The sequence below is a fragment of the Rana temporaria genome, chromosome 11 (assembly GCF_905171775.1).
Source record: "Rana temporaria chromosome 11, aRanTem1.1, whole genome shotgun sequence".
NCBI lineage: Eukaryota > Metazoa > Chordata > Amphibia > Anura > Ranidae > Rana > Rana temporaria.
Genome location: NC_053499.1, coordinates 97,848,979 through 97,861,703, shown reverse-complemented (window position 1 = coordinate 97,861,703; position 12,725 = coordinate 97,848,979). Strand labels below are relative to the sequence as shown.

At 47.3% G+C, this 12,725-nt stretch overlaps 1 protein-coding gene across 16 annotated transcripts in view; it reads left to right on the top strand.

Moving 5' to 3' along the window:
* Nucleotides 1-12,725, top strand: part of NRXN2 (neurexin 2) — a 2,907,124-nt gene that overhangs the window by 2,484,496 nt on the left and 409,903 nt on the right. The window lies entirely within an intron of this gene.

Sequence of the window (12,725 nt, the reverse complement as noted above, 5' to 3'; positions counted from 1 at the left end):
TTTCGGTTGATGCATTTATGGACTCTGTTCAACAAGCATCCCGCTTGTATCTCCTGCAGGTACACATGCGCAGGTCCCTTTGGTTAAAACATTGGGAGGCCGAGGTTTCTTGCAAAAAATACTTGGCAGAGCTCCCCTTTGGGGATGACTTGGATAAATACATCCAAAAGATTACCAGAGGCAAGTCTACTCTGTTGCCGGTTAAGAAGAGGAGTAAACGTCCCTAATTTAAACGTACTTTCTCTAGCCTGGAAACTCATTCCCCAGGCAGTGGCAATGGCCTCCCCAGTCAAACACTAGGAGAAAGGCCTAGAACCAAGCCCAAGAGCAGAAAAGGACTTGGGGTTCAAAGACCCCCAAAACTTCCCTATGAAGGCTTCCCCTCGCTCGGCCGAGTGGGGGGAAGGCTGCTGCAATTTGCAAACGCCTGGCGGAACAAAGTTCGGGAAAAGTGGGTCTTCTCCAGTGTCCTCAGGCTACAAGCTAGAATTCAGAGAACTTCCACCACCCCGTTTTCTGAGATCAAGAATTGTCAAAGATCCAGAAAAAATAAGGCCTTTACTGTTGGCCTTGGAACACCTGTTGTCCCAAGGGGTAATCACCGAGTTAGCCCCAGAGGAGCAGGGATCACGGTTTTACTCAAACCTTTCACGATTCCAAAACCAAATGGGGGTGTCAGACCTATCCTGGATCTGAAAGGCCTGAATCAGTTTCTGAACATTCGCTCCTTTCGCATGGAGTTTGTCCACTCAGATGTTTCCACCCTTCAGGGAGGAGAATTCTTGGCATCAATAGACATCAGAGATGCATATCTGCATGTGCCAATATTTCCCGTTTACCAAAGGTTTCTAAGGTTTGCGGTGGTTCAGTACCACTTTCAGTTGTGGTCCTTCCTTTTGGGCTGGCAACAGCACCTCGAGTGTCCACAAAGATACTGGCGCCAGCCCTGGCAAGGCCAAGGGCACGAAGCATAGATCAGTTTGCTGTATGCTTGGGGCACCATGTGCACAGCACAGTGGAATATTTAGAATACATAGGCTGGGTCCTCAATCTGGGGAAATCCTCCTTGCAGCCTCAAAGTAGGCTGGGGTACTTGGGCATGATTATAGACACGTCCCCAAGCCAGGTATTACTTCCCTACCAAAGGCAAAGCCATAGAAGACTTGTTCCGAGTGATAAAGGCAAAGAGAAGGCCTTCCATCTCTATGCATGAGGTTATTGGGGAAGATGGTAACCTCACTCGAGGCTGTTCCTTACGCCCAGTTCCACTCAAGGCCTTTACAGGGCAGAATTCTGTCAGTTTGGAACAAGGATGTTCAGGCCCTGGACCTTTCCTATGATCTTATCTCCAAAGGTTCACCAGAGCCTCAAGTGGTGGTTGCTCCCCCAAAATCTGTCAAAAGGCAAATCCTTCACTCCGGTTACCTGGAAAGTGGTGACCACAGACGCCAGCCTTCTTGTCTGGGGGGGGGCAGTTCTAGAAAAAGCATCTGCCCAGGGTAGGTGATCCGGAGCCGAAAAGCTCCTTTCCATCAACATTCTGAAGATTCGGGCAATTCATTTGGCCCTCAGAGTTTGGTCTTACAGACTGCAGGGTTGGCCTGTTTGGATTCAGTCCGACAATGCTACAGTCGTGGCCAAGGAGGCACCAGAAGTCTGGATGCCCAAAGAGAGGTGAATCACATCCTATCCAGGGCAGAAAGGCATATCCTCGCCTGTCTGCAGTCTTCATTCCAGGGGTAAAAATTGGCAGGCAGATTTTTTTAACCCGCCAGCTGGACGAGGGTCAGATGCCCTGACATTCTCATGGAGTCGTTATTCTCTGGTTATACGTTCCCTCCAGTTCCGCTTCTCCCACAATTCCTTCAGAAATTCAAGAGGGAAGGAAAGCTGTTGATTTTGATCATCCCGGCTTGGCCCAGGAGACCCTGGCACATGGAAATCGTAAGGATGGCAGTAGGTAGATCTTGGGTTCTCCCACTTCGCTCGGACCTACTATCGCAGGGTCCAATATTTCATACTACCGCACAAAGTCTAATTTTGACGGTTTGGCTTTTGAGACCCACATTCTGAGGAAACATGGTATGACCAAGTAGCAGCCTTACAGATCTGAGCCATGGAGGCCTGGTGATGTACTGCCCATGAAGCACCAACTGCTTTAGCCGAGTGCGCCTTCACCTGAAAAGGAGGAATCTTCTTTTCTAACCATAGGCCTGAATAATGACTTGTCGAATCCAATCTGCAATAGTAGATTTCGACGCTGCCTCTGGGCCCTTGCAGAATAACAGACAATCAGTCTTCTGTATCTGAACCGTAGCTTGCAGATAAACTTTCACCGCTCTTGCAACAGCCATAGAGTGTAGACCTTCTTCCTCCGAAGACTGCGGATCTGGAAAAAAAATACAGTAGGACTATATCTTGATTCAGATGAAATCCTGAAACCAACTTAGGTAAAAGTCGAGTGAGGACGCAGCACCACCCTATCATCATGAATAATCATGTTTGGTTCTTTACAGAAAGAGCCGCCAATTCCGATATCCTCCTTGCCGAGGATATAGCTGCAAGAAAAAAACAGTTTTTGTCAAAAAGATTTAAGAAGCATGGTGTACAGGTTCAAAAGGTAGCTTCTGTAAAACAGATAATACCAAATTCAAATCCCATGGGCACACGGAATACTTAGCCGGCGGATTCAAGTGCAGTGCTCCCTAAACAAAGGCCCAGACTAGGAAATGAGAGGCAAGCGGTTTTGATAGTGCTCAAGGCCAACTTCATATTTAAGCCCAACTGAAGAAAGGCAAGAATCCTATTAATGGCATACTTCCTAGGATGCCATCTTCTGGGTTCACACCAGGAAACATATGCCTTCCAGATTCTGTAGTAGATGAGCCTGGAGGCCAGCTTCCTAGCATTAATCAGAGTGGACAGGACTGGACCTGAGAACCCACGTTTTCTCAGAATGTGGGTCTCAACAGCCTAACCAACAAATTTAGACTTTGTAAGGCAGGATGGAATATTGGACCCTGTGATAGTAGGTCCAAGCGTAGTGGGAGAACCCAAGGTCTTCCTACTGCCATTCTTGCGATTTCTCCTGGGCCAAGCCGGGGTGACCAAAATCACCGGTTTTACTTCCCTCTTGACTCTCTGAAGGAATCGTGGGAGAAGCGGAACTGGAGGGAGCGCATAAATCAGAGAATATCGATTCCATGAAATTGTCAGGGCATCCGACCCTTGAGCACAAGGATCTCTTGTTCTTGATACAAAGTTGTCCAGCTTTTTTGTTGAACCAGGAAGCCAACAGGTCCTGGAAGCCCCAAAGGGCACATTTGCAACTGGGGCTTTTTCTTCAAGTGGGGCTGTTTCTATAAGTGGAAGTCTGCACTTATCTGAAGATTTCTTCTGTCTCTTTACAGGTATGTTTTCAGCTGTCTGCCATCCACCCAGAATTGAAAACTAAAAAGTGTTTTCCCTAGCCTAAATTGCTTTGGTATGTTTGCAGTTGAAACCTCTCCACCCAAAAACTGAAAGACTGCTATCTGCTTTTCTTATGTATATTTAATAATACTTGCATGGCTTAGCCCTCTGTAGACCTGTCCACATTATCTCCCTTGTCTTACTCAAAAGTATGGCCCAATGACTTTTAGTGCCCTCTTGCTGATCTGTTTCTGAACTAAGAATTTTGCCCTGTTGACCAGCAAACCTTTATTACCTCCTGATTAGATATTTGAAATGCACCCACCCCCTATCCCCATCAGTACAAATATAAGAATCCTTTGGAGGAAGCATTTGCAGGGGGCACATTTGCAACTGGGGCTTTTTCTTCAAGTGGCGCTGTCTCTATAAGTGGAAGCACTTCTGACTCTGCACTTTAGCGAATGCACAAAGCGAGGGAACACAAAACACCTTGGGGTAGATTCAGGTAGCAATTACGCCTGCGTATCCATAGATACACAGCGTAATTGCTAAGTAGCGCCGGCGTATCAACTTTCTGTATTCAGAAAGCTCGATACGCCGACTGCAGCCTAAGATATGACTGGCATAAGGCTCTTATGCCGTCGTATCGTAGGCTGCATTCTTACGCTGGCCGCTAGGTGGCGTTCCCGTAGTGGTCAGCATAGAGTATGCAAATTGCATACTCACGCCGATTCACAACCATACGCGCGCCCAGGGTTCAAATTTTACGTCGTTTGCGTTCGCCGGTTTCTGCGTAAGGCTGCTTCTGCTATTAGCAGGCGCAGCCAATGCTAAGTATACCCGTCGTTCCTGCGTCGCGATTTTTGAAAATTACGTCGTTTGCGTAAGTGAATCGTGAATGGCACTGGACGCCATTTACGTTCACGTTGAAGCAAATGACGTTCTTGCTACGTCATTTACCGCAATGCACGTCGGGAAAGTTTCCCGACGGAGCATGCGCACTACGTTCGGCGCGGGAACGCACCTAATTTAAATGATCCACGCCCCCTACGGGATCATTTAAATTACGCGCGCTTACGCCGGCCACTTTTACGTAACGCCCCCGCAATTTACGGAGCTACTGCTTTGTGAATGAAGTGTAGCGCACGTAATTTACGGAGGCGTAGCGTAAAAACGGTACGCTGCGCCTTCGTAGTAGTGCGCGCCCCTACCTGAATCTACCCCCTTGAACCTTATAATACAGGTATACTTTTCACACTTTCAGCTCTTCCTCCCCCTTCTAAAATGCACTGTCTACCACTCCTTCTGACAGATGTGTCTTCTATCCCTAAACTGTCTTTCCTTCACCACTTTTTCTCCACCCACACCTGTTATATATCACCCTCAAAAAACTTCACACCTTTGGTCTCCATGACTGGACTCTTCGCTGGTTCTCTACCTACTTATCCAACCGCACCTTTAGCGTTACTTATAACTCTACTTCCTCCTCTCCTCTTCAATTCTCTGTTGGGGTCCCCCAAGTTTCTGTTCTTGGACCTCTCCATTTTTCAATCTACACCTCCTCCCTGGGTCAGCTGATAGCCTCCCACGGCTTCCAATACCACCTCTACGCTGACGACACTCAAATTTATTTTTCTGCCCCTCAACTCACGCCTTCATTCTCTTCATGTATCACTAATCTACTATCAGATATATCAGTTTGGATGTCGCACCACTGGGGGCGTGGCCTGCAGCGGAGCCGGATGGTAGCCTAGAGAGAGAGCTCCGCTATCCACGAGTGTACAACGGCACTAAACGGCCTGAAAAGGACGAAAATTGACCCTACAGCTGAGCGATCCGGTCCGGGCAACCTCAGGGATGATGGCAAACAACGGAAGGGCTCAGTAAAACCTCAACGCCTGATGGACATGTTTACAGTGCCGAGGGACGGAGGCAGGCAAGATGGCGCCGGCGCGGCCTCGACACCCATGCCTAGCCACCAGACCAAAAGCAGTGGGGGAGCTCGCTCTTCTCACGGAACACAGCAGTCTCCTCATGGAAGTCAACAATCTACTCCTTCCCCCTCTGATAGCCCTGCAAAAGCTCGGATGAGGCTGGATAGTGCTGGATGCGGCCCTGCAGTGAGCCCTATAACAGAATCCGGAGACGACACACGTGAGTTAACAGACTCCATTGCCACCTTTCCCACTAGTAATCAGCCTGTGATGGACACTGTCCTCAGAGATATGCTTGTGACACTACATAGCTCACTACAGGCAGACATGATGAACTGTATACACAGAGTGAGTGGAGAACTGAGGGAGGTGGAAGACAGGGTGGAACACATTGAGACCAAGATGGGGGAGTATGCCTCCAATATCAATAGCCTGGTGGATTCTAGTGAAAATCAGGAGGAGAATAGTGAATGGATCAAGAATAAGTTAGCAGACCTCGAGGACAGATCCAGGAGAAACAACATGAAAATAAGGGAAATCCCTGAGTCAATACAGCCCCTGGATCTGCGATCGTATGCGATCGACTTATTTTCATCTCTCCTTCCTAACCCTACTGAAGTGGACATTACTATTGATAGAATCCACAGGCTTCCAAAGCCCTTCCTCCTTGCTGCTGTACCCAGGGATGTGATTCTGCGTATGACCTTTTTTCATGTAAAGGAATGATAATATTCCATCCAGGTTTCAAAACCTGCAATTCTACCCTGACCTCTCCCAGCATACTCTACAAAAAAGACGGAATCTTGGTACTATCACCAAAGCTCTGAGGAACCATGATATCCCCTATAAATGGGGTTTTCTCACTAAACTTGTCATCACCTATAGAGATAGATCATTTAACGTAGACTCTGTGGACAGAGGAATTAAGCTGCTGAAAGAGTGGGATATTCTGCCGGCTCCCAGCGAGAACGACAATCCGTCCTCTCAAAAAACAAATGTCACCCCTGACTGGAAACAGGTTACACAGAGGAATGCCAGATCGCATAAGTAATTTCCACCATGTCCTTTGTCAGGATATATATGAGATCTCGTGGAATCCGTAATAGGTCTTGGGCATGAACTTACCCCTCCCTAAACCTGAGCAGCATGTAGCTGCACCCGGGTGTGACCCTTCTATGTTACCTCTTGTTGCCATGGGAATGGCTGGATGTCCATTGATATCCCAACTACTTTTTTGTATTACTCTTTTGTTCCTTTCTTTTATTTCTTGTTTTTGGATCCATAGATACCCACGTACCCTCGGAATGGAACTCTACCGGAAGCTCTGCTCGATCTCCACACTGTGGACCTACAGCACAAAAGGTCACCTACAGAATAATTTGCCAACCCAGGATCGCAGTGAGTACTTTTGAGTATAAGCCAACAAAGGCATTGCTATCTGGCCTGCTAGGAGGGGCTCTGACCCCTCAGGGATTGGTTATGCCAAAGTCTGCATCATTCCTTTATTGCACCAATGCCAATTAAGATTCTATCTATAAATACCAGGGGAATGAACCACCCTGTTAAGAGAAGGTCCCTATGGAAGGAAGCCATGCTTCATAAGAGTGACATCATATGCGCCCAGGAAACGCACTTCAGCAAGGAATCCCCACCTCAATGCTCTCATAGGAGCTTCCCCCATGTATACACTGCAAACGCCAACACCAAAACAAAGGGGGTGCTAACAGCCAATACGGGACACGGTAGCCTTTACTCTGCACACGGAACTGGCGGACCCTGGGGGGGGCGATACCTGGCCTTGGTGTGCGATATCAATTCAGTGACTTACACAATTGTTAATGTTTACGCTCCGAATGCCCACCAGATTCAATTTTTCAACAAGCTGATGAGGAAGATACAGCCTATTAAGAGAGGTCTTCTTTTGATGTGTGGGGACTTCAATGCTGTACCAGACTTAACCATGGATACCACAACCAGAGCGCATAGAGCTGGAGTTTCCCTTCAGGGGTCTATCCATAACGCGGAGATGTTTGATGTGTGGAGGTGTCTCCATGCTGGAGAAAGAGACTTCACTTTCTTTTCGCCCCCACACCGCACGTACACGAGGATAGACTTGTTCTTGACTGACTACAACACTCTGAATAGGGCTATTTCAGCATCTATTAACGATATAACGTGGTCGGACCATGCTTCAATCTCTTTATCTCTTAAAGATGCTTCACCCACCAACCCACCCCCTGTATGGAGGGCTAACACGTTCCTGCTGCAACGGCCTGATGTGCGACAAACTGTAGAGAAGCACTTAAAGGAGTTCTTCGCTATAAACGATACACCTACCCAGGACCAATTCACCTTGTGGTCTGCCCATAAGGCATATATTCGGGGGATACTTATTCAGTTGGGGGCCAGGGCAAGGAGGCAGCGGCACAAACAAATCAAGGACCTCACGGATGAAATTGCACGGGGGGAATGTGAGAATAAAAAACATTCTTCACAATCATTGTCTGCTAGGCTCACACACCTGAGAAGTGACCTCAGACTTCTCCTACTGGAGGACTTTGAGAAACACTCTAAAAGATTAAAAATAAACTACTATGCACAGGGTAACAGGGCGGGTAAAATGCTGGCGAACAAAATTAAGGGACGCAGGATCAAAACCAGAGTGCCCTACATTCTACACCCCCTACACAAAACAAAACTGTTTCATCCTCAAGATGTGGCGGATGCCTTCAGCCAATACTATGGCACCCTTTACAACCTAAAAGAGGATAGAGACACACACCAACCCACTACATCACTTATAAACAATTTTCTGGATGTCGCACCACTTCCTCAAACCTAATCTATCCAAAACTGAACTTATCATTTTTTCCTCCCCCACGTGCCTCTTCCCCTGATCTCTCTGTCAAAATCGATTGCACAACTATCAGCCCATCCCCACATGCCAAGGTCCTAGGAGTAGTCCTGGACTCTGAACTCTCCTTTAAGCCTCACGTCCAATCACTGTCCAAATCTTGCCGCCTCAACCTCCTCAACATCTCCAAAATACACCCCTTTCTAACCAATGACACAACAAAACTATTCACTCCATGGTCATCTCTCACCTTGATTACTGCAACTCTCTCCTCATTGGCTTACCTCTGCATACTCTATCCCCCCTTTAGTCCATCATGAATGCTGCTACCAGACTCATCCACCTTACCAACCGCTCTGTCTCTGCTACTCTTCTCTGTCAATCCCTCCACTGCCTTCCACTCGCCCAACAAATTAAATTCAAAATACTAACAATTACCTACAAAGCCATCCACAACTCTGCCCCCAGCTACATAACTGACCTAGTCTCTAAATACCAACCTAATTGTTCTCTTCGTTCTTTTTAAGACCTCCTGCTCTCTAGCTCTCTCATCACCTGCTCCCATGCTCATCTCCAGGACTTTTCCAGAGCCTCTCCAAGCCTATGGAACTCTTTACCCCAATCTGTCCGTCTATCGCCTTCTCTATTGGCTTTTAGAGGATCCCTGAAAACCCTACTCTTCAGAGAAGCCTATCCTACCCACACCTAACAACTGTATTTTCATTTTTTGTCCATTTGATCATCCCCCACAGCTACTAACCTTTGCTCCACTTGACCCTCCCTTCTAGACTGTAAGCTCTAACGAGCAGAGCCCTCTGATCTCTCCTGTATTGAATTGTATTGTGACTGAACTGTCTTCCCTGATATAAAGCGCTGCGCAAACTTTTGGCACAATATAAATCCTGTATAATAATAATAATATTTCCGTGGACACATGTAATTGTTCATTTAATCTTAGCACAGTTTTTTTTTTCCTTTTTTCCAATCATATATGGTTCTTTACATGAAAGAGCCGCCGATTCCGATACCCTCCTTGCTGAGGATATGGCTACGAGAAAAACAGTTTCTTTGTTTAAAGAGTTAAAGAAGCATGGTGTAATGGTTGAAAGGGTAATTTCTGTAAAACAGACAATACCAAATTCAAATCCCATGGGCACACAGGGGACTTAACCGGCGGATTCAGGCGTAGAGAAGCTCTGTCGGAATCGTGGCCCCAACCCGTCTCTCTGCACAGCAGACACCCGATGATGAGCAAACAGACTCGCTACTCTCATCATACCTGATCCCGGCACACCACGGCAGTTAGTTCAGGACGGAATATATCTGACATCTTTAAAAACCAAGCCGCAGTCTTGAGAGTCACGGCGGGAAGCAAGATGACGCCGGTCCACCACGAGGAGTTCAGTGAGGACTCACTGTCTACCATAGAGGACAACGGTAGGAGAAATGCCCGCTCAGCTCATCCCCTGACATCCCCTGACATACGCTGACATGTCTGGGTTTGCAGCAGACATCAAGGCCTCCTTCTCAGCAGCAATCACAGATCTGAAAACCAGCTTGCTGGATCTGCAGGAAAAGATGGCCACTGTGTAGACTGAGGGGAAGCATAGAGACAGGGCTCTACAGAGACTGGACAGAGTTACTTCCACCCATTCTCTCCACTTCATAGAGGTGAATAGGCATTTGGAAGACCTCGACAATAGGGGGAGGCGCAATAATATTAGGGTCAGCGGTATCCCGGAATCGGTCGAGTCTGACCAGATTGTTCCTGTCCTTCAGAGAGTCTTCAACAGCCTTCTTGAGAGACCAGAGGATTCGGCCATAGAATTTGTGAGAGAGCACAGGGCTCTCAGACACTCTGCCTCCCCGCGACATCATCTGCTGCCTACAGAATTTCGGCCTCAAGAAGGTAATTATGCAGAAGGCACGGCGGAATGAACACGGTGTTCAATGGTGAGAACATCAAACTGTTCCAGGACCTTTTCCAAATTACCCTAAAAAAACGCAGGGCTCTGCGGCCTCTATTGGATAAGCTGAGGGAGAGAGAACTCTCCTACACCTGGCATTTTCCTTTTGCATTGCTGGTTACTCATGGCGGCAGGCAGCACACACTTTGCACGCCTAGTGATTACTGCAGCGCTCTTCAACTTGGTCGGGTTGAGCTACCGGAGTGGTATCAGGAGTTCACTTTGCCACCTAAAGACCGGAGTCCACCACATTCACCCATGACAACCCCGGAGAAGCAACACACCAAGAAAGAGAAGCAGGCCCGTCATGACGGCCAGGTGCTGGGGACTCCGAACAGCTGTGCTCACTCCTCCAGGAGCTTAATGGAAGCCTGAAATTTAAAGTGTTATTTCTACCCAGTTTCCTTGTGACAACGATCGTTTGCTTCTAAAAGTGATTTATGGTTTGATAGACTCGTATATAGTCGTAGATTGTATGAGCCAAATCCCACAATATATGCAATGACACCATTTTCTTAACTTCATGGAAGGAACTGATAAGCCACACATTCATGAAGTACTGCATAGCCCAACCTAAAATGTGGACTGACCTGCCAGTATACTCCTTCAGTTGCCGCCCTTCTGCCATATTTTTTTTATTTTTCCTTTTTGCCCATATGTCCCATTTTTATCACTTTTACAATCTTTTATTATTTTTGCAGTCTATTTTTCAACTACAATTATTTCTTCAGGAGGAATGTGGGCATTTGATTAGCGTTGTAACAACACTTTTGCTAAAACATTTGTGGAGATGATATGTTGTTGTTTGTTGCTCTACCTAGCACATCCCTCACTCCCTCCCCCACCATCAGACATTCATGAAATAGCACAGTGGATGATACCTAAACTATCTATATCTATGCTTTTTAGGGTCAATAAAAGTTTTATTAGAAAGTTTTCTGACAGAAATCAAAGAAAACATGAACCGGCCCCCCAACATTGGGTGGGCCGATCCTTACCGTAATAGACAGTCACTTTCCACAACAAAAATTATAATATGGACATACTTGCAATCCTAGAAAAACAGTTACACAATCATCCTTGTCGTTTATCATTATACGTCCAACAGTTGCTTCCCATAGCCCGGGCACCCCCATGGGAACCTGCTGCGCCCATGGCCAGGAGAAAGCAAGAGGATAACATGTACACGTCAGGAGTTCTCCCTGCGCCCAGGACCTATGTTTTGCGCTCAGATCCTCTCATACCCTTTAGGGCAGGGGAGAGCTCGAGTTAGGTGAAAGTAGTGTCTTTAATTCGTCTGAGGAAGAATAATGCCTCCATATTTCCCATGTAAAGGAGAACTTAGCGTGGTTTTCTAGGGCCTTAGCTTGGAGTTCTTCCATCAACATGACTCCGTTCATTTCATTAACCCATTCAGCTAGGGACGGGGGTGAGGGGGATTTCCAATGTCTGGATATCAGTTGCCTACTCGTACTGAGACAGAATCTAAGGAGGGTGTGTTTCTGAAACTTGAAGGTCCCCGGGAGAATGGACAACAGGGCGACAGTAGGGGAGGGAGAAAGGGGTTTACCATACATGTTCGAATAAACCTGAAATATCTGGTTCCAGAATGGACAAATAACCTCACAGTCCCACCATATATGGAGATACGTACCAACAGCCGAGTTACATCTCCAGCATGAGTCAGAAGCCAAGGGAAACATGACCCTGAGGGCAGACGGTACTCTATACCACCGTGATATCACTTTGTAATTTTTTTCTCGAACATAACTCGAGATGGAGGATTTATGTGTGTAATAGAAGGCTTTCTGCCAGGCTGCCTCGCTAACATCTTTCCCCAAATGCCCTGACCAAGCTGCGGTGAATTTTGGAAGGGAAGTACCTGTATGCCCTAAGATCATTTTATATAACAGAGAGAGAGTATGACGGGGGGTTTCTGGGAGTGAGCACAATTGTTCAAATTCCGTCGGGGGCCTATGGATCTGTCTGGAGTCATAAAGTTGCTTACAATAGGTGGCCAGATGTATATGCGTGAGCCAGGTCACCTTCGGGGGGAGGAAGACTCATCTATCACCAAAGAGCCCGTGCTGGCATTGACGAACTGTCGTGCAGTGGGCCACTGGTCTCTCTTATAACCATTAAGTATGTGGGCAAGATTTGCCCTCCGGGAGAGCCGGGTTGTCAAACATGGGGGTCAACGGACTCGGGTCAGTGGTCAAGGCAAAGGCTGCCCTCCGTCGGTACCATACTACTAGAGCGTCTCTGGTCAAGGGTGACAAGTCCACAAGGGCTCGATGTGTCCACTCGTGGCCCCAGATAAGGGCCCGGAGGTCTATAAGGGATAAATCATGTTCGACCGAAGTGGCTACCTTGCTCATCGGACGAGGGAACCATTCCAAAATCCTCGAATACCACCGCCGCGTGATACAGTTCAAAGTCAGGAAGACCCACACCTCCCCTAGTGATGGGGGAGCAGAGTAGCTTATATTTCAGTCTAGGGCGACTGCCCCTCCATACAAATCGCATTGACATCGATCGCAGCGCCCGAAAGAATGCAGA